The following is a 27,081-nucleotide window of genomic DNA, read 5'->3' as shown; positions in this document are numbered from 1 at the left end:
ATCTTTTCTGCTAAGTGTTACTGGCTAATATTTATGGCTGGAATTTACACTCACCTAATTTTCTTCAAGAATAACTTGACTATTATTGGCTGTGTCTTTTTCCATATAAATTTTAGAGTAAGTTTGTTGAGTACCATTCAAACCTCTGCCAGAATTTAATCATAGAGATTAAATCTGAATCACTTTGGTAAGATTTTATATGGTTAAAATATTGGCTTTCCATATTCATGAAGAAGCTATATTTATCCAGTTACTTTTGTATCTTTAATGCATTTCCACACAGTCATATTTTTTTTTTCGGATGGCATGCAAGACTTTTATTTGGTGAATTTCTTTTCTTCATATTTTTCTGTGGTTAAAATTGTATGTGTTTATTGCATTTCTAACATTTTGTTTCTAGGCCTAGAAATACACCTGATACTTAGTCTCTGAAAACTACTCTTTTTATAACTATCTTTTTGGTTTTTTTTAACATAAACAGTTTAGATTACTTCATTCAGATTCTAGTAAATAATACACTTGATTCTGTTTCTTACTAAGGTCTTAAGTACCTCCCTTACAATGATGAATGGAAGAGGTCATAGAGGTTATTGTTAACTTGTTTCTAATTTTGAAGTTAATATTTTTACCTTTTTTGTATTCATCACAATAGTTTACTTTGTTGTTTTTTTTTTTTTCAGGTATTCTTTGTCAGAATAAAGAAGTTCTTTCATTTCTTGTTTTCTAAGAGCTTTTTATTAGGACCAGTATTGGACTTTAATCACGTATTTTCTCTGCATCTTCTGAAATGATCAATTGCTTTTCCCCTTGTAGTTTTGTAATCTATTAATGTGCCATACTACATTAATTTATTGTATACAGGCAAACTAATTTGCATTGTTGGAATAATCCCATTTATTTTTACAGGTCAATTTTGCCTACAGATTTATATTTTTCTACTGTATTTACCTATTTTTGTTCTGTTATTTTGTGTGATAGTAAATATGAGACAGTTTACACTTTAAGAGTTAACTATGCAATGCTGAATCTCGCTTTTTTCATAAGGCGTACATGAGCTCAAACTATTTAAATTTTGAGTTGTGAACAAGTCACATTTAGTCAACCTGAGGTGAAAGAGTCACGGTGAAAAAACGCCCACTATAAAAGTATGTAGAGTGAACGCTAGGGCCTTGCTTCACCTAATCCACACAACTGTATATTTACATTTGCTTTTCTCACAGGAGGGTACGTCCTTCTTTCAATTTTATATTTATATATAATGTGCTGAAAGAAGCATTTTCTTGTCAGAGATTTTACAGCTACTAATAATTTAATCTAGTTTTTAAAAGGTCCATGTCAAAGTGTACCAAATAACTGCTTCCAGAGATTTGAGGTGTGACTATAATCACTGAAAATACAGTTAATTTATGCCAGATGACTTTCTATTATTAATGTACATATGTACATGAAAAGGTTGTTTTAGTAAATTTAGTAACTTATACAAGGACTAACAATACAAAGGTCCCTAAACATTTAACTTTTCATTAGTAATATATTTATGTGTGATCATTGAGTCACATAATACTATTTATTGCTCATACATGATACACCAACATCATGAAAGACATAGCTCTAAGGACTAGAGGTGTATAATATAAAATAAGAGTGTGCTTTATTTAAGGAGTTAACAATTGCATATTAATGGCTTTAAGTCTAGCACATATTTCTTTCTCTTAGTGGCCTTGAGTTTTTATATTTATGTTGCCTATTTGTCATTTTTTGAGCCAACTCAGATGAAACACAAACACAACTTTAAAAAATTACCGAAACACGCTGACACAACTTTTTTTTTTTAAATCAAGAAGCAACTCCATCACTGTCTTCCATGTTTATGTAAGCTGGTTAACTACACAGGGAGCTTACAGGGCCTTCTGAGGAGAATAATTTGCCTATACTTTGATGATCACTTAAGAAATTGTCATGGATACATTTGGCAGAATAGAATCATTCATATTATTACATTTATACCATTGATGTTTTCACTGTTTCTGCCTTTGTTGCTTGGTTCTTAAATTGTAGTTAAATAATGATGAAGCCTCTGTTTCCTTAAAACAGAGAACACATATTTATACTCTTGTAAATATTTTTAAATACAAGATCTAAAAAGAGAAACAGATCTGTTATTGCAATCACTTTAAACCACAGATTCATTTGTGTCTGTCAGCTATGGGTCTGCAACAAAACATCCCAAAGCTTAGAGGCTTATAAAGCTAAGTATTCTTATGCACTGACTAATTGTTCATCTGGGGTTCTACCTCAAACTGCTGACCCACTGGGCCAGCTCTGCTGAGAACTCTGATGCCCTCACTTAGGTTTAGTTCCAGGACATGGGTTCAATTCAGATCTAATCTTAAGTGCCTTTGAATTGTTTGAGGCCAATCAGTCTACTTAGCATGTCGTCATGGTAGAGGTAGAGTACAAGATAGAAAGCCCAGTGCATAAGCACATTTCAAGCCTTGGCTTGCATCACATCATATCTGCTGATAGCCTACGGGCCAAAGCAAGTTACAAGTTCAAGCCCAAAAGTAGGAGAAGATAAATACTCCTCATGTGGAAATAGAATGCCAAAGGATATTCTAATACACACCATAAACTTCTCTGAATTCCACTCAAAAGTTCCCCACTGAAAATTAGAAGCTTAAGTTAATTATAATGGTTAGTAATTTAAGAAAAGATCCTTTTGAGAAAAAGGTCTCTATATTAACACTTTCTATATCACTAACATTTAACACAGTGCTGGTCACGTATTAGGCACTCTCTAAATGTTTACTGGCTAAGCTGACTGGGTGACCTGGTGTAAGACATCAATATAATAATGTCCAACTAAAAGAAAGTTACATTACTGTACCAAGAACTGGATTGTCTTGCCCACACAGTTTTTAAAAAATATGCATATAAAATATAATATACACTATAATTCACTCAATTCACAATATGAAACACAACAATGAAGGTAATATTCCCACTGGATATTCCCCATTGACATTCTCTAATGTATTAACTCTCCTGGGAGGAGTTGCATTAATTATTAGATATTTAATTAGATTTTCACTAATGGTGTAAACACAATATGAAAATTCACTTTGATTTGCATTGTCATTTAGAATTACTAATCAACTGAGAGGTATGAACAATCATGACAGGAGACTGAAACTTCAGCATTGAGGGGTTTTTAAAATATGCTTGGCATCATTAGATGAACATATAGTCTCAATTACAGAATGTGAAATTCCATTAAATTATCCCATATGAGCCAATGCCCAGAGGACCATTTCTGATCAGGGTAGAATAACTCATTTTTGAGGACCTTAGGATGGAAAATTTCATATTTTAATGAAAAGTCACATCATGAATACTCTTTATTCCTTCACTGTAAAAGGCAGGAACTGTTATTCCCCTTCACTAAGAATAACAGTAGCTTGAAAAAATAAACAGATTTTGGATTTAAAAACTAGAAAAACTGTAATTTTTACTTATTTTGCCAGTGTTTTTCTTTAGAATTATTAATAGTAAAAATCACAAAGTCTCTTGGGATCTATGTCCCACCCCTTGTTTTTAGTATTGGCTAAACGAGCTAACCCTGCCAATAACACATACCTTTGCCCACAACAGGCATGTGTGTGTGTGCCCCCACATGCACAACACAATGTATCCACACATCCTCCTTACTACTATTTATTGTAGTATAAAATCTCCTAAGTTTAGGACCAAAGTCATTGTTTTGAACTCTATGTCTCTGATGAAAACACAGAAATGAATTCTTCACTGCCTCTCCTATGAAACAGTCATTGTCAAATACTTGCACTGCTCTGTAACTACTGACTACATGTCTTTCACTATCTTAATAAGACCACATACTCCCAACATCAGGCACTGTGGTTTGAACCTCAGTCTATATACCATGTACATAACAAGGCCTAGCCCAGATTTGTTAAAATCTGTTTTCTGCAATAGGGCCATAGGTTTGATTGGGATAGTATCTTGCAAGGTCTCCTTTGATTTTTGTTTAAAATGAGTTTCTAATTCCTCAGTTGTTTTAGTTATGATTAGGTTTGCAAATCCAAATGAATTTGGAACAAACCATAATCAACATTTGTATGACTGAATCATAGAAATATGTGCACAATTGGTAACATATATACCAATTGGTGGTTGGTGTAAGTAGTCAGTTGTATTACAAAAAGCAATAATAAAATAAAGCAGGCACATGAAAAGTTTAGTAATTTATACAAAAAGTTTATTTATGATCTATATAATTTTTCTTACTTTATCTGGGTAATTTTCTTTTTTTATCTATCAAATGATAGAATTAAGAAAGATAATTTTGAAAGTTCTCTTCATTTCCAAGAAAAATATAGTAGAACTTTAAAAATCTATACATTAATGGCATTTGCATTTATTTATACACAGTTCCTATGTGTTTCTGGCCAGAAGTAGAAATTACCAGCTTAAATGTGTGTTGGTCTCCACTGTTCATTAGCTAAAATTGAAGTAAATAAGTATTAAAAATCATAACTATTAAAAACTCAAAGCACTGAATTTCCTTCCAACTAATTTTATCAGAGCAGCAGTTACATAAAATTCAAATCTATATTTATAATTTTCTTGGTAGTACAAGAACTTCAGAATTCCATGTAATAGATTTTGTAAGCTATCCACCTCTTTGTCTGTATGTGTCAGGAACATTAAATTATTAATGTATTATCTTATAAGTCACAAGTAAGGATTTAGTTAACAGATGATTATTGAATTTTTTATGTAAATTGTGCATACTGCACAGTAAAAATTTGAAATCTACAATCATAGACTATAGAACAAGCAGATATACACAAGACAAGTTAAGCCCACACTGTTTCAAGAGGCTTCTATTTTTAAAATGTATGAAATATTTATTTTCACAGATTGATGTGTTTAGGCAAATCATTTTAAAATATGTTGTCACAATTACTTTGAAAGAACAATAATTTTTATCATTATTGTAATTTTCAGTGTATATTCACATGTGATTCCAACAACTATGACACTGAGTTGCTGAAGCAAAATCAAACATTTTAGAAATAAAGAAATTAAAGGACAGGAAAATTAATTGACTTGCAGCAATTTTTTTATACTGTCATCTTGGCTAAGCTAGTATAGTTTACAAGAATCCCCTATCCTGTATGATAGTTTGTTAACTGGCCCAAATAAGAAATTCTTTTTACAAATTTTGGAAGGGGAAAATAAAGCAGCTCATCTGAAATCTGTTAATTTAGAGGTACGAGTAACAAAGAGATACATGTGGATTCTAGCTAGTTCTTGCTGTCTTTGGCTCCACACCCACATCATCTTCCCAAATGAAAATCTTGCTGACCAAGAGCCACTGAGACCCAACAGATATGTGGAGACAGCAGCTTTCCATAATCTTTTGCACCAGGTCTCCTTTGCAGACCCACTTGGGCAGCCCAAACTGCTTTACTTCAAAGGGTTGGTTATTGTCTTTTCCATGAGCCTCCAATTCTCCCTTTTAGAAATTTATGACCCCAGCAATACACACAATTTGGGGAAGTGCTATCACATATCTAACCCCTTTTCACATAATACTCATATTTGTTTTCATTTTCAGATTGAATCTGACTGAGACATAACTTCGATGAGATCACACTGCTATAAAACGTCAGTATTGAAAATCAAATATTTCATACTATTTCTCAATCTTGAAAGAAAGAATATTTCCAAAAAAAAAAAAAAGAGGAGTTGTTAAGGTATGTATTTCCTAAAAATGAAGTTGGGAGCAAGGAATAAGTGGTTTCAAGAGAGATAGAAGTGAGAAAAAAGGAGATAATCTAGCAGGAGAGAATGATTCATGCTTAAGAATGTTTTCATGGTAGCCAATGCTAACTACCAGGTGGCTGATTATATCAGGAAATACTGGTATAATTGATAACATGGAAAACTTTCAAAGCTTCATGCCCTTAACTTTCATTGAAGATGAAAATGTCCTGAATTGTATATAGGCTAAATGTCCTCATATATGTGTGTGTGTGGATTTAATCCAAATTTCAGTGGATTAAACAACAAAGATTTAGAATTTACTCTAGAAAAGTCTGTATCCAGATAAGAAGCAAGATGAACTGTCCCACAACCAGCAACTCAGTGATTCAGAATACAAGGAAAGTACCACCATCTTGAAGCAACATCATATGGAGCTTACTGCCTCCTGATGGGCATCTCAGAAAAAGAGGCACCTGCAGAGCCATTGCTGGTTTTTCCATGCTTTGTGCAAAAAATTATACATGTAAATTTGACTCATGGACATTGGACAAAGCTAATCACATGACCTTAATGATCTTCAAGTGGATAAATAATGTAGTCTTGCTGGTGCACAGAAAGGATACTGATGAACACTGATAATATTCTTTCCATAAAGCTTAATATTTGAAATAATTGACTTTGGCATAGGGCTTTATGATATTGGTCATATTAGTTAAATTATCTTTTCCTCAATTTTCTCATTAATAAAATGGAAGGCAGTAATATTCCCCTATTAGAACAATTAGGGAATCAAATGCAGGCATATAACACTCAATAATATTAGACATTATCAAAATCATCATTATCATCATCATCATTCTCTATATCTCTAGTCTTTGACAACATGTATCACTAAGGCTGATAGATTTTGACAAAAAAAATAAAATATTAGAGCTGGAAAGAATTTTAGAAATTACCTACTCTGATCCTGTCCTTTCATTTATGAGAAAAGAGATGTCCATCAGTTAAGTGACCTACCTGGGCCCAAATCTCCTTAACAGCAAAATTGGAAACAGATGTCTAAGTCCAGTGTCCTTTGTTCTCAAGATAGGGAAATTAGAACTTTCTATCAAGCATAGACTGAAGATATCCAACTCTTTCGTATACTGCTAAATCTGTTCCATGTTACCTTTGTTCATATTACTCCATCAATTAATTGACATTTTGTAATTAATTAAAATCTTCCCAAAGGTGTCAGCTTAATGATTTTATAAACATGGCAGAAATATGTTGATATAATAAAGCCCTTATTGCCTGAGAAAATGCATTTTCCAATTTCTAAGATCTAGTCACCCAAGGAAATTTTGCTTACTGTGCTAAAAATTAGGGATTTTCATGGCGGGAAATGAACAAGAAAAAATTAAAAAGTTAAACTGTTAATAGGTCAGTTTACTTAAAATATTTAATTATTGAAAGAAAGTAGTATTTGACTTATACTGATACAAATGATTTTTTATTCTCCCATTTCCACCAAAAAAGAAAAAAGATGCTATTAGAATTGTATGGTTCAATAAAACCTTACAGAACACAAAATCAAGAATATAACTAAGATTCTTGCCATTATGAACTTTCTTTGGGGAAGAAATTTGTATCATCTGGAAATATATGAATAAGACAGAAAAGGCCAGGTGACAAAAACACATTAAATTGCTTAATAAATGGATAAAACTTAAAATGTTAAATGCCAAAATTTCAAAATTCCACTTCAAGTTTAGAAATGCTATTTTGAAAGACTTTCCAAAGCATTTTACCACTTTTTCTATGAAATCAAAAATTTCTTTTTAATCAATCACTTACAGATGCATAAGAACCTCATTCAGACTCACAAAAAGACCAACCAAGAAATATGTTTGCTATATCCATGGCATGTTGTTGACACAATTGAGAAAAAAAGAGAGAGTGATGACTCTGTGTGTGTGTGTGTGTGTGTGTGTGTGTGTGTGTGTGTGTGTGTGTATGTGTATGCATGTTTTCGGGGAGGGGCAGGAGGTTTGAAGGTGAAGTAGACAGGGAAAAAAGAGGCTTTGTTTATGGTGTTTTAAACTTAACAGATAATAAAAACACTGATGTAAATTTATTTAAATCTGCAATGTTTCATCATTACAAAGAATGGAAATCAAAATGCATTAAGGTTAAAGAAACCTAGATGCTAAAAATAGAAAGATGTGTTGCATAAATGAACTGCATCTAAAAACTGTTATTCTCATTAATGTGTATTAAGAATCACAATTTCTGAATGACGGCCATTCTGACTGGTGTGAGGTGATACCTCATTGTAGTTTTGATTTGCATTTCTCTGATAATTACCGATATTGAGCAGTTTTTCATGTGCATATTGATCATTTGTATGTCTTCCTTCGAGAATTGCTTGTCTAGGTATTCTGCCCATTTTTGGATTGGGTTGTTTATTTTTTTCTTATTGAGTCATATGAGCTGCTTATATATCCTGGAGATCAAGCCTTTGTCGGTTTCACTTGCAAAAATTTTCTCCCATTCCATAGGTTTTCTTCTTGTTTTATTTTTGGTTTCCTTTGCTGTGCAGAAGCTTGTAAGTTTCATTAGGTCCCATTTGTTTATTCTTGCTTTTATTTCTTCTAGGAGAAAATTTTTTAAATGTATGTCAGATAATGTTTTCCCTATGTTTTCCTCTAGGAGGTTTATTATATCTTGTCTTATGTTTAAGTCTTTAATCCATTTTGAGTTGATTTTTGTATATAGTGTAAGGGAGTGTTCTAGCTTCATTGTTTTACATGCTGCTGTCCAGTTTTCCCAACACCATTTGCTGAAGAGACTGTCGTTATTCCAATGTATATTCTTGCCTCCTTTGTCAAAGATGAGTTGACCAAAAGTTTGTGGGTTCATTTCTGGGCTCTCTATTCTGTTCCATTGGTCTATATGTCTGTTTTGGTACCAATACCATGTGTCTTGATGACTGTAGCTCTATAGTATTGTCTGAAGTATGGGAGAGTTATTTCTCCAGCCTCTTTCTTTCTCTTCAGTAATGCTTTAAACAAAAACAAACAAACAAACAAAAACAAAGCGTAAGTAAAGGATAGAAATAGACTCACAGACAGAGAATACAGACTTGTGGTTACCAGGGGGGTGGAGGGTGGGAAGGGATAGACTGGGATTTCAAAATTGTAGAATAGACAACACTGTATAGCACAGGGAAATATACACAAAATGTTATGATAACTCACAGAGAAAAAAATGTGACAATGAGTGTGTATATGTCCATGAATAACTGAAAAATTGTGCTGAACACTGGTAAAAATAAAAAATAAATAAATAAAAAAAAAGAATCACAATTTCAATTTATTTGTCAATTATTCCTGAGTTAAATGAAAAATAAAATTAAAAAGTCACAATACACTGTATTATATCTTACAGAACAGAATGGGTCTTTAAACAGAACAGCAATGAGTTGGGGGAAGTACACAAGGCAGAAGTCAGAAAGGCTAGTTAGGAAAGTACTGAAGTTGACCAGGAAAGAATGTAAAGGGTTATAAAAAGGTGGATTTATTCAAGAATTATTAAGGATATAGAATTGATGGGCTTATGTACTATTTAAAAGTAGGACATGAAGTTGGCAAATATAGATTGACCTTCATTCAAGATTCTTGCTGGAGTAACTGAGTCAAAGGAGTGACTTACAGCAATAGAGAGTGGGGAAGAGATAAGAAGATAGGGAAATGCACCAAGTGTACTGAATTCAGTTTTAGATATGTTGGGTAGTCTGTGCCTGATTTTAGAAGACATATGCAATTTTGGTATATAAATGAGTACTAGTTTAAACCACAGCTTTTGATATTATTCCAAAACTGTATATAAAGGACGATCCTTAAGAAGACCAGCATTTTAGGCAGTATAGGGGATGATAAATCCAAATTTTTTAGAGACATAATAAAGATGAAAGAGCCTGACAAGAATACTGGATTTGATAAAGAAAAGAAAAGGCTATGTATTAACCGATGAGGCCTGTATAATACCACAAACTAGATGGCTTAAGCAGCGATTTATTGATTAGGATGCTAAAAGTCTGAGATCTAGGTGTTAGTGGGGCTGATTCCTTCTAGGGTTTCTCCCCTAGTTTCTGGTGCTTTTCTGGCAGTCCTTAGCGTTCCTTGGTGTGAAGAAGCATTGCCCTGATCTCTACCTTCATTTCCACGTGGCATTCTCCCTGTGTCCATGTGTATCCATGCTCTAATATTCCCTTTTCACAGGGACTCCGTTCGTATTAGGTTACAGACCCACACTAGCCCACCATGATTTCATCTTCACTAATCACACCTTCAACAGCTCTATTCCATATAAGGTCACATTCTGAGGCAGCCAAGTTTTAGACTTCAGCATACAAATTATACAGGGACACAGTTCATTCTATAACAAAATTCTAGCTCAGTGGTAGAGTGCATGCTTAGTATACACAGGATCCTGGGTTCAATCCCCAATATCTTCATTTAAACAAACAAACAAACAAATAATAAATAGATAGATAGATAGATAGATAGATAGATAGATAGATAGATAGATAGATAGATAGATAAATACCTCCCCATCAAAACAAAATTTAATAAATATGACCACAAGGAAAGTCATTTTTACTAACCAGTTTCAATTGGTAGTAGAGGCTGATGTTGAAAATTATTTACTTAGTTTAAAAGATAAACTAGAGACAATAAATTTAAACTCATTTAAAAAGGCACTTGGATTTGAAGTGAAGGTCAAATATAAAGACACAAATAGAAGAGGGAGTTTGATCTTGAATTAAATATGAGAAAAAAAATAGATGTTCAATTTTTTATTTAATTTGGCCTACCTGAAATTTCTTTTGAGAAAGTAAACTGTGGAGATAGATCTGGGCTGCCTGGATCTATTTCTGGAAGTAACATGGTCTAGCAGAACGAGTAAGAGATTTGGAGTCACAAGATTCACTGTGTGGTTCTGAATCTGAAATCTAAACTGTGCAACTTTGAACATGTTTACTGACCTCTCGGACTCACTTCTCTTCAATTGTAGATAATAGCATTCCTGCACCAGAATGTTATGAAAATTAAATATTATTATGTTGTCTAAATGCACTTTTTATCAAAATATTATATGTGTATACTATTTTTTATATTGTCAGCATCATTTTATTCTGTCTTATGTTCCCTCATATTAAAATTATTTGTGGTAGCTATAAAGCTTTTATAAACATTTAGAAAATGCAGAATTTGACTTCCTCTGATTGCCAGAGCATAGGAAGGATTGTTACAAACATAACCATATTTCCAAAATACTACATATTTTTGTCTTAAAATACGAAAGGAATGTATTACTATAAAAATGTGTTGTATTGTGGCAATGGCAGAAACAAATCTTAAGAAATCTTTATGAACATCACTCAAGACACAGAATGTGCAAACCAAATGGCAGCAAAAACAGAAACATTTTTGAATTTAATAAAATAGTACAATTGCATTCTGGTGCATGGACATCAACCCACAGGAAATATTAATAGCTATTTTACTCACACTTATAATTCAATAAAATGTAATTTTATATCCTTTTTAATATCAGAAAACACTAATAAGATGGATTGATTAATTAGATTTGAGTAATGACAATATGTCACAGAGAAAATGGGAAACCACGTTGTTTCAATCACAAAAGCCCTCATTGTTTGCTTCCCCAAGCTAAAAGCAGATAGTGGCCTTTAAAGATTGATATGAAAATTTTGAAATTGTGAATTTTCTCATGTTAAAGTGTTCTATTTTTTCTACACAGGGAATTAAAATGTGTTAAATTTGTATTCTATTTACCTGTAACATCAGGTTTTCTGACAGACTATAACACTGCACAATTTGTCCAAAAGTTTAATTGAATTAAACTAAATATCTAAGGAGATATATTATATATATCTATAATACTATTATATATATAATACTAAAAAGTAGCTTATTTTGGGGGGGTACACATTTTAAGAGGAGTAGTAATCTATCGTGTCATATTCCAGAGCATTCTGTGCCCACCATCCCCTCCAGCCATCCACAGGTAGTGTGATTGCCCTGATCACCTACTCCAATTACCCCACAAGCATGCTGCATGTAAGAAGCATGACCTCAGTGTTTCACATACTAAAAGGGAAATTTAAATCGTCTTAGTGCTGTGCTTAGACATTTACACTGAATCTGTCATTCTAGCCAGTGGCAGAATTCTCCAGTTGAGTATGCTACGGAGTTTCCTATTGAAACACTTATCTTCACCCAGCATCTTCATGATATGTATATGTTAGTGATCAAAATGCTCAAGTACACTTCTGCAAGAAAGTACATGTATTGAGGAACACATAAAAAAAGGAAGTACCCTCAAATAATTTGTCCTATTGATTGAGTATCTTTACACCTTGTCTCTTTCCCAAAACAAGTGGAAACATTTCTTCTTCTACTTTCCCTTTGAATGCAAATTACTAAGGATTTATCTCCTGGAAAATGGGAAGAATGTATTACTCACCTCTACAGTAAAGTGTATAGTATAATACACTATAGTATAATATAATATGTAGCATACATGTTGTAGCATGTATAACATAACATATTCTATATGTGGCATGTGTATGTGTGGTAAAGTTGTTCATGCTGGTTGTTGAAATACTTGTCATCTTCTCATTGTACTATGAGTGTCTGGGGTTCTGTAACACATCACAATTTTATCTATATTTTGTTCTCTTCTAAAGGAATTATCAGGACTAGCACAGATTTGATATGCATTAAGTCCGACCAACATTTACTCAATGAATAGCATCATCCAAATATATTTAAAATGAAATACAGCTACCTGTCCCATGCTCTAAGCACAAACTTAAAGGAACCAAAAATAATTATAACAATCACAAAACATCCTGAAGGCCTTCAGTGTCGAGGACTGAGCAGTGTCTAAAGTTTCTTTAGAACACACTTCAACTCTTTCACAATAGATCAATTTTGCTTTTGGCATCTGAGAAATAATTTCTCCTCTGAATGAGCAGCTGACTTACAGAGAGCAAGTGACGTTAGAGCAGAGGAAGGCAGGACACAAATGCCTACTCTTGATTCTGAAACTCACTTTTCTTTTCTGTGAGACAAGGGTTGAGAGTCATAAAACTACAGGTTTATAAGAGGATTTACACTGATTCTTTATTAAAGGAGATGTGGGCCAGACTGCCAGTTATCTATCATTCAATGTCCACTGCTCCTTTCCTGGGTAGAAATGATACTTGTACTTATCTGGGAACATTTCCCAGCATGACTTGTAGCTAGATTTAGTGACTAAATTGTAGTCAGTCACATATAAAAGTAAGTGTCACGTGTTCTTTGAGTACAATTTTAAAGGGTTTCAATGCCCTTCTTCATCCTTCTTCTTTTCAGCTGCCCCAGATACATATGCACTGGCTTGAGGACCAGCATATTGAAGGAACTTGAAAATGGAAGACCACCTCCACCCTACTGCCCTCTTCAACAGAAGAGCAATCGGGACTGGTTCCTGACATTGTGCCCTGTGGAGCTGTCATTACAGCTTAATCACTCCACTCACCAGAGAACTCGACATATCACATCACACGTCTTAAGACTATTTAGGATAATGGCACACATTCCAAGCCAACTTTATGATTTCCTTTTTGGTGATCTCCTCCTGTTGAAAAGTAAAATGTCCTCCCAAAGGTTGTTTTCTGACGTTGGTTATTTTAAGTGTCCCCTATCAGATTGCCATTCTCCCCTCTCTTTTCTCATGTTCTCCTCTGAATGGATATCCATCCCTTTGTCATCATTTTGTCTAGTTTTCTGATATCCTAACCATTCTCTTAATTTCCAGTTCCACCTCCTGTATACAAGGAACATTATTCTGGAAGACACTTCCCTGAAACCTGAGTTTCAACAGAAACTTGGGGGCAAGGGTTCTGCCCATACAGTGAGAACAAGCAATTATAACCTTAAGAGAGTATGGGAATTCTGATGTCACTACTCCGTGATTCTTTATTTTCAGTCAATAAATAACATGTACCTCTGATGATGGCTGTATGGTCAGGCATCTCAAGATGGCTTCTCTCTATACATCTCCTGCTTGACTGGTGCCTGCTTCACCTACACACAACTCATAAGACTGATCTTCCTTCATATTCACCCCAGGCCCCAGCTAATGACTGTTCTAGATTTAGATCAGAACTCACCACTATGCTTATCCAAGGGGTGGTGAGAGGCATGACCCTGTGCTGATTAGCCTCATAACCAATGAGCCAACCTGACATCAACTCCCCTATGACTGGTAACCTCTTCTTCCCCACCAGGAGCAAAGACTGCCATCATGTCCTGCCCTCCAGCTCCCACACATGGCAGGATGTTGCTCCAGGACTTTGCTTCAGATGTGTAAGATCACCCTAATCATTAAACTATTGATTATCTTTGTTGCTGACTCTGGGATCTTTCTCAGGTCTTGAAGCTGGGCAAGTACAGGGCTTGTAGACCTGCAGGGTGCAGTCCAGTGCTGACATAGCTAATTAATACCCTCACATAAAACACTTCGTTTATATAAACATAACGTAACTAGTAGCCAAATTGGGTTCAAAAGAATGGAAATACATGGAGATCAGAAGCAACCTTAGCTCTAGGGTCCTCAGAAAGCCCAGATTCAGTGGGAAATCATGGTACAGCACAAGGCTTGTGGGGAGAAATGAATAGCAGGCACAGCTTTGCCCATCTCTTATCTAATTCTCAATAGTTCCTTCTGTATTGGACCAACCTGGGATGTGTCTATGTCCATTCAAATACTATCCCTTTCTGAAACTCTTATGAAAATTTCAGTGCACATCATGTTAATTATGATGTTTCACTCATGATGCCACTTAAACTTATCATCATCTTGCATTGTTTCAAAATATTGAATGTATGTAATTACTCTAATTATTTATGTTGCCTTATTTTAGTTGTGATGGTTATATATTTTTTCAGGTTTATTTTCTTCTCTTGTAAAACTGTCTGCTCAAGCAAAGTAGATCTACCCAATGTTTCACAATGATACCCTGTACATTTTGCCTTCCCAAAATGTTACTTTAAATATTCTATTTGAAGAGTTTTCTCTCTCTTCTCACTCTGTGTGAATAGTGTTCATCCTTCAAAAACCAGTCAATGCCAGTGACTTCAAAAGGGTCATTCCTCTCACAAAAGTGTATCTGACCTTGTGAGTATGCTTTTTCTCAGAAAAAAAAATCATGAATTTGCATAATTTGTTTGGCAGTTTCTATATGCAGGTATATCTTATTTTATTGTGCTTCACTTAACTGTACTTTGCAGATACTGAGTTTTTTCTTTACAAATTGAAAGTTTGTGGCAACCTGGTCTCTGGCAAGTCTATCACTGCCATTTTTCCACATTGTATCTCTCTGTCACACTTTGGTAATTTTCCCAGTATTTCAAACTTTTTCATTATTATTATATTTGTTATGGTGACCTGTGATCTTTGATGTTACTATTGTAATTGTTTCAGAGTGCCATGAACCCCACTCACATGAGATGAAAACCAGATTCACAGATGCTGTGTGTGTTCTGACTGCTCCATTGACTTGACTGTTCCCCCATCTCTCTTTCTTTCCTTGGGCCTCACTATTCCCTGAGACACAATAATATTTAAATTAGATGAGTTGATAACCCTACAATGGCCTCTAAGTGTTCAAGTGAAAGAGGAATCAATCAATATTTTGCTATAAATTATTATTTATTGTTATTTTAAGAAATTGCCAGACATCTCGACTTTCAGCAACTGTTAGCCTGATCTGTCAGCATCGAGGCAAGACCCTTCACAAGTAAAAAAATTATGACTCACTGAAGGCTCAGATGATGGCTAACAGTTTTTAAAGTATTTTTAATTGAGGTATGTGTATTTTTTTTTAGATATAATAATATTGCAAGCTAAATAGACTACATTGTAGTATAACATAAATTTTATATGCACTTGGAAACCAAAAACATTATGTGGCTCATTTTACTGTGATATGTTCTTTATCGTAGTTGTCTGGAATTGAACATGCAATATCTTTGAGATATGCCTGTATACCTCTTTCTATCATGTATCTAATTATGTCCCTATGAATCTACTTTCATATCTACACATATATCACTTAGTTTGTAAATGCTAAGAAAGTTAATACAATTTGAGGTACCACTTCACACCTACCAGGATGGCTATCATTAAAAAAAAAAAAAAGACAGGCAATAACAGAAAAGAATGTGAAGAATTTGGAAAATTCATACATTGCTTGGAGTCGGGGGAGATGTAAAATGGTGAAGCCAATTTTTAAGGCAGCTAGTTCTTCAAAAATTTAAAGAAAGAATTATCATATGATCCAGCAACTCCACTGTCATGCCCAAGAAAATTTTAAAAATACATTCAAAAATTTGTACACAAATTTTCACAGCATCAGTATTCATGATAGCCCCAAAATGGAAACAAGCCAAAGTCTATCAACAAGTAATTGTGTAAATAAAATATGGTACATCCATAGAATACAATATTATTTGGCCATAAAAAGAATGTAGTTCTGATTATGCTAAGTGAAAGGAGTCATACACAAAAAGCCACATATTAGATACAATTTATATAAAATGTTTAGAATAAGTAGGATGATAGAGACAGAAAGTAGGTCAGTGAATGTAAGGGGCAATAACCAACTGATATATGGTTGAATAGAGGACTGACTAAATTATAAATAATAAGATAAAGGGCTACTTTGAAACAATCCAATCCAATTTTCCTCTTTTTGTTTATTATTTTTGTTGGCCATCTTTTTCTTTTTTAAATTTTTTAGTTTCTTTCTTTCTTTCTTTCTTTCTTTCTTTCTTTCTTTCTTTCTTTCTTTCTTTCTTTCTTTCTTTCTTTCGATCTTTCAATTGAAGTAAAGTCAGTTTACAAAGTTGTGTCAATTTCTGGTGCACAGCATAATGTTTCTGTCATATATGTATTCATACATATATTTGTTTTCATATTATTCTTCATTATAGGTTACTACAAAATACTGAACATACTTCCCTGTGCTATACAGAAGAAACTTGTTGCTTATATATTATATATATAATAGTACATATATCTACAAACTCCTAATTTATTCATTCCCACCTCCTTTCACCCTAGTAACCATAAGTTTTTTTCTATGTCTGTGAGTCTATTTCTGCTTTGTAAAGAAGTTCATTTGTGTCTTTATTTTTAATTTGTTTTAGATTCCACATATGAGTGATATCATATATAATTTTCTTTTTCTTTCTGGCTTACTTCACTTAGAATGATAACCTCCAGGTCCATCCATATTGCTGCAAATGACATTCTTTTATTCTTTTTATGGCTGAATAGCATTCCATTGTATAAATATTCCAGTTTCTTTATCCAGCCATCTGTCAATGGACACTTAGGCTGCTTCCATATCTTGGCTATTGTATATAGTGCTGCTATGAATATTGGGATGCATGTATCTTTTTGAATTAGAGTTATCTCCAGATATATGCCCAGGAGTGGGATTGCTGGATAATATTGTAAGTTTATTTTTAGTTTTTGTTAAGGAATCTCCATATTGTTTTCCATAATAGCTGTACCAAACTACATTCTCACCAGCAGTGTGTGAAGGCTCCCTTTTCTCCACACTCTCTCTTCCGTTTATCATTCATGGACTTTTTAATGATTGCTTTTGGTAGTGTGGCCATTTTAACAATATTAATGTCTCCAATCCAAGACCATGGTATATCTTTCTATTTCTTTGAGTTATCTTTAATTTCCTTAATTAATGTTTTGTAGTCCTCCTGATACAAATCATTCTCCTCCTTGGTCAGATTTATTCCTAAGAATTTTTTTTTAATTGGATGAGATTTTAAAAGAGATTGTTTCTTTATTTTCCTTTTCTGATATTTCATTGTTAGTGTGAAGAAATGCAACTGAATTGTCAATGTTAATCTTGTATCCTGCTATCTTGCCAAATTTTTTTTATCAGATTTATTAGTTTTGTGTGGAGCCTTTAAGGTTTTCTATATATAGTATCATGTAATCCACATTTAGTGACAATTTTAATTCTTCTCTTTGAATTTAGATTCATTTTATTTCTTTTTCTTGTCTGATTGCTGTGGCCAGGACTTCCACTACTCTGTTGAATAGAAGTGATGAGAATGGGCATCTTTGTCTTGTTCCAGATTTTAGACGGAAGGTTTTCACCTTTTCACTGTTGAGTATTATGCTGGCTGTGGGTTTGTTATAAATAGCTTTCATTATGTTGAGATATGTTCCTTCTATGCCCACTTAGGTAAGAATTTTTATCATAAATGAGTTTTGAATTTTATCAAATGCTTTGTCTGCATCTATTGAGATGATCATGTGATTTTTGTCCTTTCTTTTGTTGATGTGGTGTATCACATTGTTTGATTTGTGTATATTGAACCATCCCTGGGATGAATCCAAATTGATCAGTGTGTATGATCTTTTTTATGTGTTGTTGGAGTCTGTTTGCTAATATTTTGTGAGGGATTTTTGCATCTATGTTTATCAATGATATTGGCCTATAGTTTTCTTTTTTGGTAGTATATTTACCTGGTTTTGATATTGGGGTGGTGGTGACTTTGTAGAATGAGTTTGGTAGTATTTCCTCCTCTTCAATCTTTTGGAAGAGTTTGAGAAGGATCAATATGTGTTCTTCTCTGTATGTTTGGTAGAATTCCCCAGTGAAACCAAATGTAAATTTTCTTTGCATTCGTCATAGGATGTGTTAAAGCCTATATGACTACCATTCTAAAGGAAATAGATATACTAATGGGCTAACATAATTAAAAAACAGGGTAACCACAAATCAAAAGCAGGGTACACAGACCCACGGTTGATGCCAAACCCATCCCCAATGTGCACCAAATCTCCACTCATTTGTCTTAGAGGCACAGGTCCACAAATGCACCAGGAGAGCAAATCAACCACCTCTGCCTGGGACTAGAATGACAGTCTTGCCTGTGATGTTGCAGGGCCCCTGGGTAACAGTTCATGTTTCAGCCCCTCCTCTGCCCAGAAGACAAGCACCAGCAGTTTTACCCCTCCAGAGCAAGCTGAGAAGATGGCTGTGACTGAACCCCACCTCTCTTCTCACAAGAATGCTCATCAACATTGGTGCAGAGCAATACCCTGTGCACTAGTGGAGATGGCAGCTATGAAGGTTGCAATGCACCCCTCATCCCACATGCAATGGTGCTTTCTATGGAGGGACCCAGATTGATTTGCACTCTCTTCTAGCCACAGCCCGCACCACACTCCAGGCTCCTGAGGCTGCCTGTGTGCAGTCAACCCCAGTCCCCTCCCCAGGCTCATCCATGGAAGCCTGAGTTCCAGCAGCTCAGCCCAACCTGTCCCCACTGGCATGCATCTTAGGCTAGGGTTCACAGTGACTCTCACTGCTGGTTTCTCTTAGTTCTTTCTGCTAAGCTGCTGTTGCTGCCTCCTCTAAACCTCTGAAGCTCCTGTTCTGTCCCTGTGGATCTCTTTGCTGGAGAGGGAATTCCCAGGGTGAGGGCACTTTTCTTTCTATGCTGCTCTCTCCTTGTGAAGCATATCATGCACCAATTTCCTTTTTCTTTCTTTTTTTCCTCTACCTGGTTTTGTGGGGCTTTCCTTGTATTTCCAAATTAAGAGAAATTATGTCAAATTTCAGGAGTTATTCTGTGTGAATTGTTCTGTATTTGTATATAATTTTTGGTGTATTCATGGGACAGGGTGAGCTATGTGTCCTTCTACTCTGTAATCTTGGCAATCCCTTTTCTGGTCTTCAAACTGCCATACATTTTCTTAACAAATAACACCAACTGTAAGTGCATAGCAGTTATATGACTGTCCACTGCTGTGCTTCCCTAAAGAGTCATAAAGAATGTGAATGGATCTACACTTAAAAGTGCAAGTATTCAATCTTTGATCTCAATTTTTCAAAGGCATTCCTTGCAGTTGCAGTCAGTGCTTGGCTGTGTGGCTGAATTGCATGAATTCAGTCAGTGAGTTTATTGATGTTGAACAGCAGGAACTTGTAAATACAGACAGTTGAAATTGCCAGTTTACTGATGAACCCTTGCATGGGTAAGCAGTTGAAAGTCTCCTGCAGTCAGCCTTGCTGAGCAATCCCTGGTAAATTGGTAGAATTTCTTAACTTTTTTCTCCCAGTTTTCTGCCCTAAAGAAGTCAAATACAATTCCTTGGTTTGACCCATTTTAATTATTCACAAGAAGTACGATGCACAAAATTTTGCAAATGATGACTCAAGATTAATATCAAATAAAGAGAAACAAAATATGAGGTCTAGCTATGGCCAAAGGTGCTATTTTAAATACCAACATCTAAAATTTAATATGGAAATATCCTATCTTTTGTTTCTAAAGTTATTAAATGGAAATAATTCACCTTATCCCACAGGAAAACCACATAGCATTCAGATATGAAGACACGAATATATCTGAGTCCTTTTTAAGACTCAAATAAGCTGAATCATCTATAGAAGCAAGTACTGATATTGCCAAGTACTGCACTTCTTTTCATTAAAGGCTTTTTAAAATTTGCTCATGACAGGTAGCTGAAGTATATTTTAAGTTAGTGTGTTATTTTTTCTTTATACTTTGTTAGTAGAGATTTCATATCCTTTCACTCATATCAATTTTTATTTAACATGCAAAAGAATTGCAGGGAAATGAGCAAACTGCCTAAATGATGGTTATTTACTGAGATGGCCAAACTCCCTTAGCCAAGCACTTCCCTTTAGCATAGTTTAATTTAGTATAGTTTAATTTTGTACTGAGAAACAAAGCTGACCTTATGCTTGTGTTTTGGAATTTGCATTTACACAAGTTTAGAAAAACAGTATTATTCTATTTGTATTATATTATCACAACCTTTCAAAAGTGTATCACAAAAAAGTAACTATTTTTATTATTAAGAGATGTCCCAACAAGATGTCATAAAAAATGACATCTAGAACAGACTGTGAAATAAATGTTTTAAGGAACAATTAGGCCCTTTGTCCCATTCAGTTTCTTGCTGATTAATTTTAACTACCATTAATTGAATTTATCTTCAGCATGCTGAGTAAAAAAATCTTAAAATCAAATGTTTTGTATAGAAAATATGTTTTCTATTTCTCCTGTTACAATGGTGAAATAAAGAGACATTACATCCAAAGTTTTTGCTGGTGATTATCAGTTATAGGAAAGTACATAAATGATAAAAACAAATAGTAGTAAATATTTGTTTAATCAGTCTATGTTTAAGTAAATTGTGTTGTCCAGATTTAATAAAAAGTCAATAGTTTAAAATCCTGTTTCTTCCTTCATTATTTATGTGTTCACAGAAAGTTTATTTAATCTTCCTAAACCTTGATGTTTTCACCTTGGAAAAAAAAAAAAAAGCTAAACTAAATTCTGGGGATAACAGAACCAGTGCTGGAGAATTAAGGAAATAATTTATTTTAGGGCCTGACATGTAACAGTTTGACTACAAATCCTTCCTTCCTTCCCTCCTTTTTCTCTTTCACTCCCTCTCATCTTCCTCTCTCCCTCTCTTCCCTACTTTCTTCTTATTCTGTCCTGATTTTAATAATCAGATTTGCTAGCTAGCAGGACCATTTTACTACCTCTGTATATCTAGTCATCCACAATTATAGCCATCTTATTCTACATTATATTAGTGTGATAAACACACATATAGATTACTTTTATCAAATATGTAGCTTATTATAGTTTTGATTTTAATTTAATTAGCTATTTAATTCAGATTGTCCATCATTTCTTAGAAGTCACTGAGTATTCGTTCCAACACTTAAATGAGATATGTAACCAATGGAATTTTTTCAACTGAATTGTGAAATTGAATTTTAGCAGTGACATGCAATAGTTTTGTGGATATTTATTGATAGAAGTTTGTAAGATCTCTTCTGTAATGTATACAGTGTGTACATTTTTTCCACCTGTCAAAGAACTCCAGGCTTTGAAATGTGAGGTTCTAATGGATCATGTGTTAAACTGCATTGGTTGCTTGATCCTTATAAAAGCATGTTTAGTCATTGCTATTTTTGGTAGTGGTTTTACCAAAAGAATCTGACAAATTTAATTGTGATAGTTAACAAATAATTGATAGATTATGTGTTATCACATAACATAGAATGAATAATTGAATGCAAAAAATTCAGCATGACTACTTCTACTCTATTGAAGTGTTCATATTGACAACTACCTTCTCCTTACACTATAGTTGCATTTAGTTAAATGTCTTGAAAAACATAATTTGGAAAACTCAAGTTTCTTGGGTGCCAGAACCTTTAATGTGCAATTAATTTTCACAATTTATGATTCTAAGAGAGTTGCTCCAAGTCAAGATGAGGGAATCTGTTAATCAAAATTCACAGAAAGCTACAGAAAGGACTGCTTCCAGGTAGTTTTCTTTTTTCAAAGACACACAGGCATTGTGTGAACAAGACACTTCTGTTGTTTTTGTTTTTGAGTTAAGATTTTATTGCTGAATTCTGATCAAAATAATTTATACATTCTAAACTTGCACTGAATGAAGGGAAAATCTGCACAAGATGGATTGGTTAGATGGAACTTTGTATTCTCTTTTGAGAAGTGTGTGTCCCTATACTTTTGCATATAGATCAAGAACAATACTTCAAGGCATTCTCACCAACAGCAAGCAGATCTTCAATTTATAGTGTCTTGTCTTGCTTTTAATGTGTATTTAGAGTGTACCTTATTCTAATTGGGAAGTTGTAGTCTCAATTCTGTAAGTGGGACAGTGAAGCTGTTTATGTCTGAACTTGTTACATGTTGGTATTATTGTGTCTGTTGGGGACTGGGAAATAAGTAAGCTTAATAAATTGATTCAATTTTGAGTGTGTTTGAATTTAATGAAACTTAAATTGTACTGATTGATTCTCAACACTTTAATTACAGGTTAATTTCAGATCACTGAATTGTTTTACTTACATCAGGGCATCACAGATAGGATAGAATATGTTGTAATATTTTGGATACTGTTATTGTGGTTTTCACACTATTTAAAAGTTTTACCTCCATCTCCACCAAGGACAAAGGGACAAGAATACAGTTGTTTAGAAAATGATACATTTGTAGACCATTTGCTCTTTGCATAGAACTGCATGAGCATTGCTTATAAAAAGGAATTATGCTCCTCTTTTTAGTGTGCAGATTAAAGACAAGTCAGGAGAGAAAATGTTAATGCAGACAATGAGAGGGCAAAAGCAATATGATTTGTTAATTACTACAGGAATGTAAAATAAAGGTGGAAAGGTACATCAGTGAAGGTTAACCTAAATCTTGAATTGTGAAACAAGCTATAACCGTGTAATTAAGCTGAACTATTTACAATTGTTCAAATGCTTTGAATTTTTTAATCTCAAATCCTTTGCTCAGAATGTTCTTTCCTGTGTCCTATTAGCTTGTTATTTATTTTGAAGATTTTTCAGAATTGCTCCATATTATCCTTCTGTAACTCTCCTCTGAACTACCCTCAGTAGAATTAAATGTTTCCTCCATTGTGCTCCATTAGTAGCTAGTACATATCTTTATCATATAACTATTCAGATACATGTATATCTCTTAAGCTTGACCTTAATCCCCTAGAAGTCAAAGCTTTGTTCCATTTTTTCTGTATCTCCATTTCCTAGTGCATGCTCCAAGATTTTATTCCTCTACTCAAACCTTACTATTGAATCTATACTGGAAGTATCTTCTCTAGAAACTCTTTGGGGAACCTGTTTTTATGACTTGTAATTGCAGCCCAAGACACCTCTCATTGTACCTCTAACTTCAATCTGATCACCTCCTCTGAAGTTTGACCTATACTCAGCTTTCCACCTGACATCTCTGCTTTAGTGCCAGAAAAGGTGTCTCTAACACATTTTTCAAACTCATCTCACTCCTTCCATAAACTATGTCCCTTGTTTTGCTGCTTAAGCTCAGATTTTAGGGGTCATCCTTGATACTTCTGTATTCCTTAGTCCTCACATAAAAAATATCACCAATTCCTGATAATTTTATTTCCAAAATACACCTTCTTGATCTTCAGCATCATGGCCACCACCCAGCATCTTCTAATATCTTTCTTTCCTTTTATTCACTGAATTTCAGTTGCACTGGACTCTGGTGTACTGAAGACTGTGACTTTTACCCATCTCAGTACTTAAATGTGATGATATTCTATCAGAAAAACATGAATTTGAATTCTTGGGCATGGCTATTTCCTTCTCTTCACTCAGCTCTCATGTTGACTTACTTCTTTAAGGACAATACTGGGCTGCATATTCTATACAAGAATCTGCTACCCAGATTGTTTTCTTACAGAGCATTTGTCTCTTTCTTAGTACTTAAAATCTCATTATTTTGTATTCATGTCTGCCTTTATTATATAATATTCATTTCCCCATTCTAATTTAAAAACCACGAAGATAGTAATCATCTCACCATTATGTACCAAACATGTAGAACAAAGCCAAGCACATAAGAACACCATAAATATTTGTTAAAAAGATGAATGTATAGATTGAGAAAGAATCAAGAGAAACACCATAATCAGAAGGATTGAGTATGCTATAATGCAAGCTTCGTGGAGGCAAACATATTTTGTTTCAATCATTATATCCCTTTGTCTAAGGATATTCTGATGTGTTATATGTATTCAATATTTGTTGAATAAATGTAAGAATTTAGAAAGTAATGCTTAAAGCAGTTTTGAATGACAACATCAATGTCAGGATATAGATTCAAGAAAAATAAAATTAAATTCTTCCACATATATGAGACACTTCAGTTTTTACAAAATTTCTGCTAACTATATTCACTGCCTTATCAATCAGTAAATAAAAGGGTTAACAGCAGTTTTTTGGGTCACTGTATAAGATAATGTAATCAAGATAATGAAGAAGCAGAAATAACTTAAAATCAAGGAACACAGTAATAAACGGACTAATTATCAAAATGACATTCATGGAGAAGAAAAAATAACAAAAAGCACTCATTTTAAATTTTGATCTGTAAGTAACAAAGGCAAAAACAAGAATTTCAAAAAAATTAAGTATACTTTTAATGGTATAAAAATTCTATAAAAATTGGTTTTCTGTCACTTCATACAATAGTTATCCAACTGCAAAAGTGTACAATAACAGATTTCACATTTATTTCTTCTTAAAGTCAATGCATTAGGCTAATTTCTCCTATCCCATTTCTTTTTCTTTTCACTCTCTCCAGGAGACAATGGAAAAGACTTCTAAATAACTACAGCATTTGGCCAGTTCACAATGGAGGAAATAATGAACAGCGTAAGGAGCTAAAAATCATCTACAGTTTGAGTTTTAACTTTCAGATGATAAACAACCTTCAACCTATTTTAGATTCTATTTTAGAAAGAATGAGAGGAGTAAATATGATATAACTAAATGTCCATCCAAATAAATTTCAGAAATACATGTAAATAGATTTTTAAAAAGTTAACATAAAAGCATAATTTAAATTACAACTTAAAAAAGGCTTAAATTTAATCCTAATTAAGCTGCACATATCTTTGTATAATGTTCAGTGTGAGGATCTCATTAAATAAGTGTTTTCTTTTAAGTCTTCTCAAAAAATAAGGGCATTATATTGCTTTTCATATGCTTAATGATATTTGTTTTGTAGTGTACTCTGATAGACACTAAAAAAATTCCTTTTATGGGCCCCAAGATCCCTGACATCACAAGGAAATGATTCATTTACAACTTGGGTAACAGGTGAGTTTTTTCAGCAGTGATTTGGGGCTATTGTTAATAACAAGGTACATGAAAGCTTCTTTATAAAACTAAAATTGTATAATAATAATAAATAATACCATTTAGTAAATGGTAAATGTATTATGTAAATTGTTTCATGGAATCCCACACTGGGGACCTGGGCCTATTGTTTCCCTTTGAATAACAGATTCTTCCCTAAATCATTTGAAATCTGTTCCCTGTAAATTTTAAATAGGATAACATTATTTTGCTATAATAGAGTAGTTTAAATTTAAGCACAACCATTCTATTTCAATTATAGTAGTGTCATTGGGATTTAATTACACAATTTGAAAGACTGAGAGCAAAAATTACCTGCGTGCTCCTGATCTGGGAAGGAAGGCCTGGCTCCTCCAGACCAGGGTTTCTGGACTTTGGCATTATTGCCATTTTGGACAGGATTGTGCTTTTGTGTGTGTCTGTGGTGGGGGGGAGTGAGGAGGGATGCTGACTTGTACATTTTATGACATTTAGCAGCATCTTAGATGAGATTGCAATAGCAATGCACTCCTAGAATGACAATCAAAAATCTTTGCAGATCTTGCCAAATGTCCCAGGGAAGAATTACTCCACGTGGAGACCTACTGCTTAAGAAAAGAAATAAATACATAAAAAACTCTGAGCAACACACCTAGCCACTTAAAAGCATAATCCTTCAGCCTCTCTTCCTTGGAAACCTGGTGGAATCAGTGCTGCAGCTGTCACCCATTCTCTACGAAAATCACTGCCTTTGTCTGAAGTAGTAAAGCTGAGATACTGCACTCAAGAACTCACTACCAAGCAGTGAGCAATCTCCTCTCTACAAACATCATGGACTCAACTCAGGAGCCCTTTATCCTTTACCCTCTTCCTCCACCCTCTAAGGTAGATGGAGGTAGTAACCAGATGTGCTTTATTCAATCTATGGTTTCTGCCAATAGCCACATTAGAGAAATGAAGCTGCTCTTGTTGGTTCAAAAACGGACCCCATACATAGAGTGCAAAGAGAGACTGAAGAAAGAGGCAAACCACTCCAGACTGGTATGTGGCAGGTTTAATAAGCATGGGAAGTTACATATGAGGTTTGTCTTGGGTGGCTGTGAGACAAATAGACTTCTGAACCTGCTCACCAGAATCTTAAAAGTTTATTTGCAGGCCTTTACTGGATTCAGTCACATGTACTTTCCAGATGGTCTCCATCATACATTGCTCTCTCAAGGCTGTGTCCTTGAAAACAGCTCCAGCTGTGGGAAAGGTGGTCAGAAGGTACATGGAAAGGGCAGTGGAGGGGTTGAGGAGCTCTGATTGGTGGGTCCAGCTCATGAGTCAGCTGAAGTCACATCCTCTCATTGATGACCTCCAATAGCTCTTTGTTTCATTTTTGAAGCTCAAAGATCAATCTTTACCTAAGCCTTTATTAAGGACCTGTATGTGTTAATAAGCCAGGC

At 34.2% G+C, this 27,081-nt stretch overlaps 1 long non-coding RNA gene across 2 annotated transcripts in view; it reads left to right on the top strand.

The window, feature by feature from the left end:
- Positions 1 to 26,799, top strand: part of LOC135320725 (uncharacterized) — a 58,460-nt gene extending 31,661 nt beyond the window's left edge. The window contains exons 1-4 of one of the 2 annotated variants that reach the window (XR_010379995.1): positions 4,393 to 5,780; positions 25,098 to 25,168; positions 25,524 to 25,615; positions 26,193 to 26,799. This is a non-coding gene — a long non-coding RNA (uncharacterized LOC135320725). Of the gene's footprint in view, positions 1 to 4,392; positions 5,781 to 13,217; positions 16,106 to 25,097; positions 25,169 to 25,523; positions 25,616 to 26,192 lie in introns of those variants that run through there. The other variant, XR_010379994.1, reaches the window with a different exon arrangement.
- The last annotated feature ends 282 nt before the right edge of the window (positions 26,800 to 27,081 follow it).

Source organism: Camelus dromedarius, unplaced genomic scaffold, assembly GCF_036321535.1.
Source record: "Camelus dromedarius isolate mCamDro1 unplaced genomic scaffold, mCamDro1.pat HAP1_SCAFFOLD_114, whole genome shotgun sequence".
NCBI classification, from domain to species: domain Eukaryota; kingdom Metazoa; phylum Chordata; class Mammalia; order Artiodactyla; family Camelidae; genus Camelus; species Camelus dromedarius.
The sequence above is the reverse complement of the archived record's forward strand: the minus strand, read 5'-3'. Positions and strand labels throughout refer to the sequence as shown.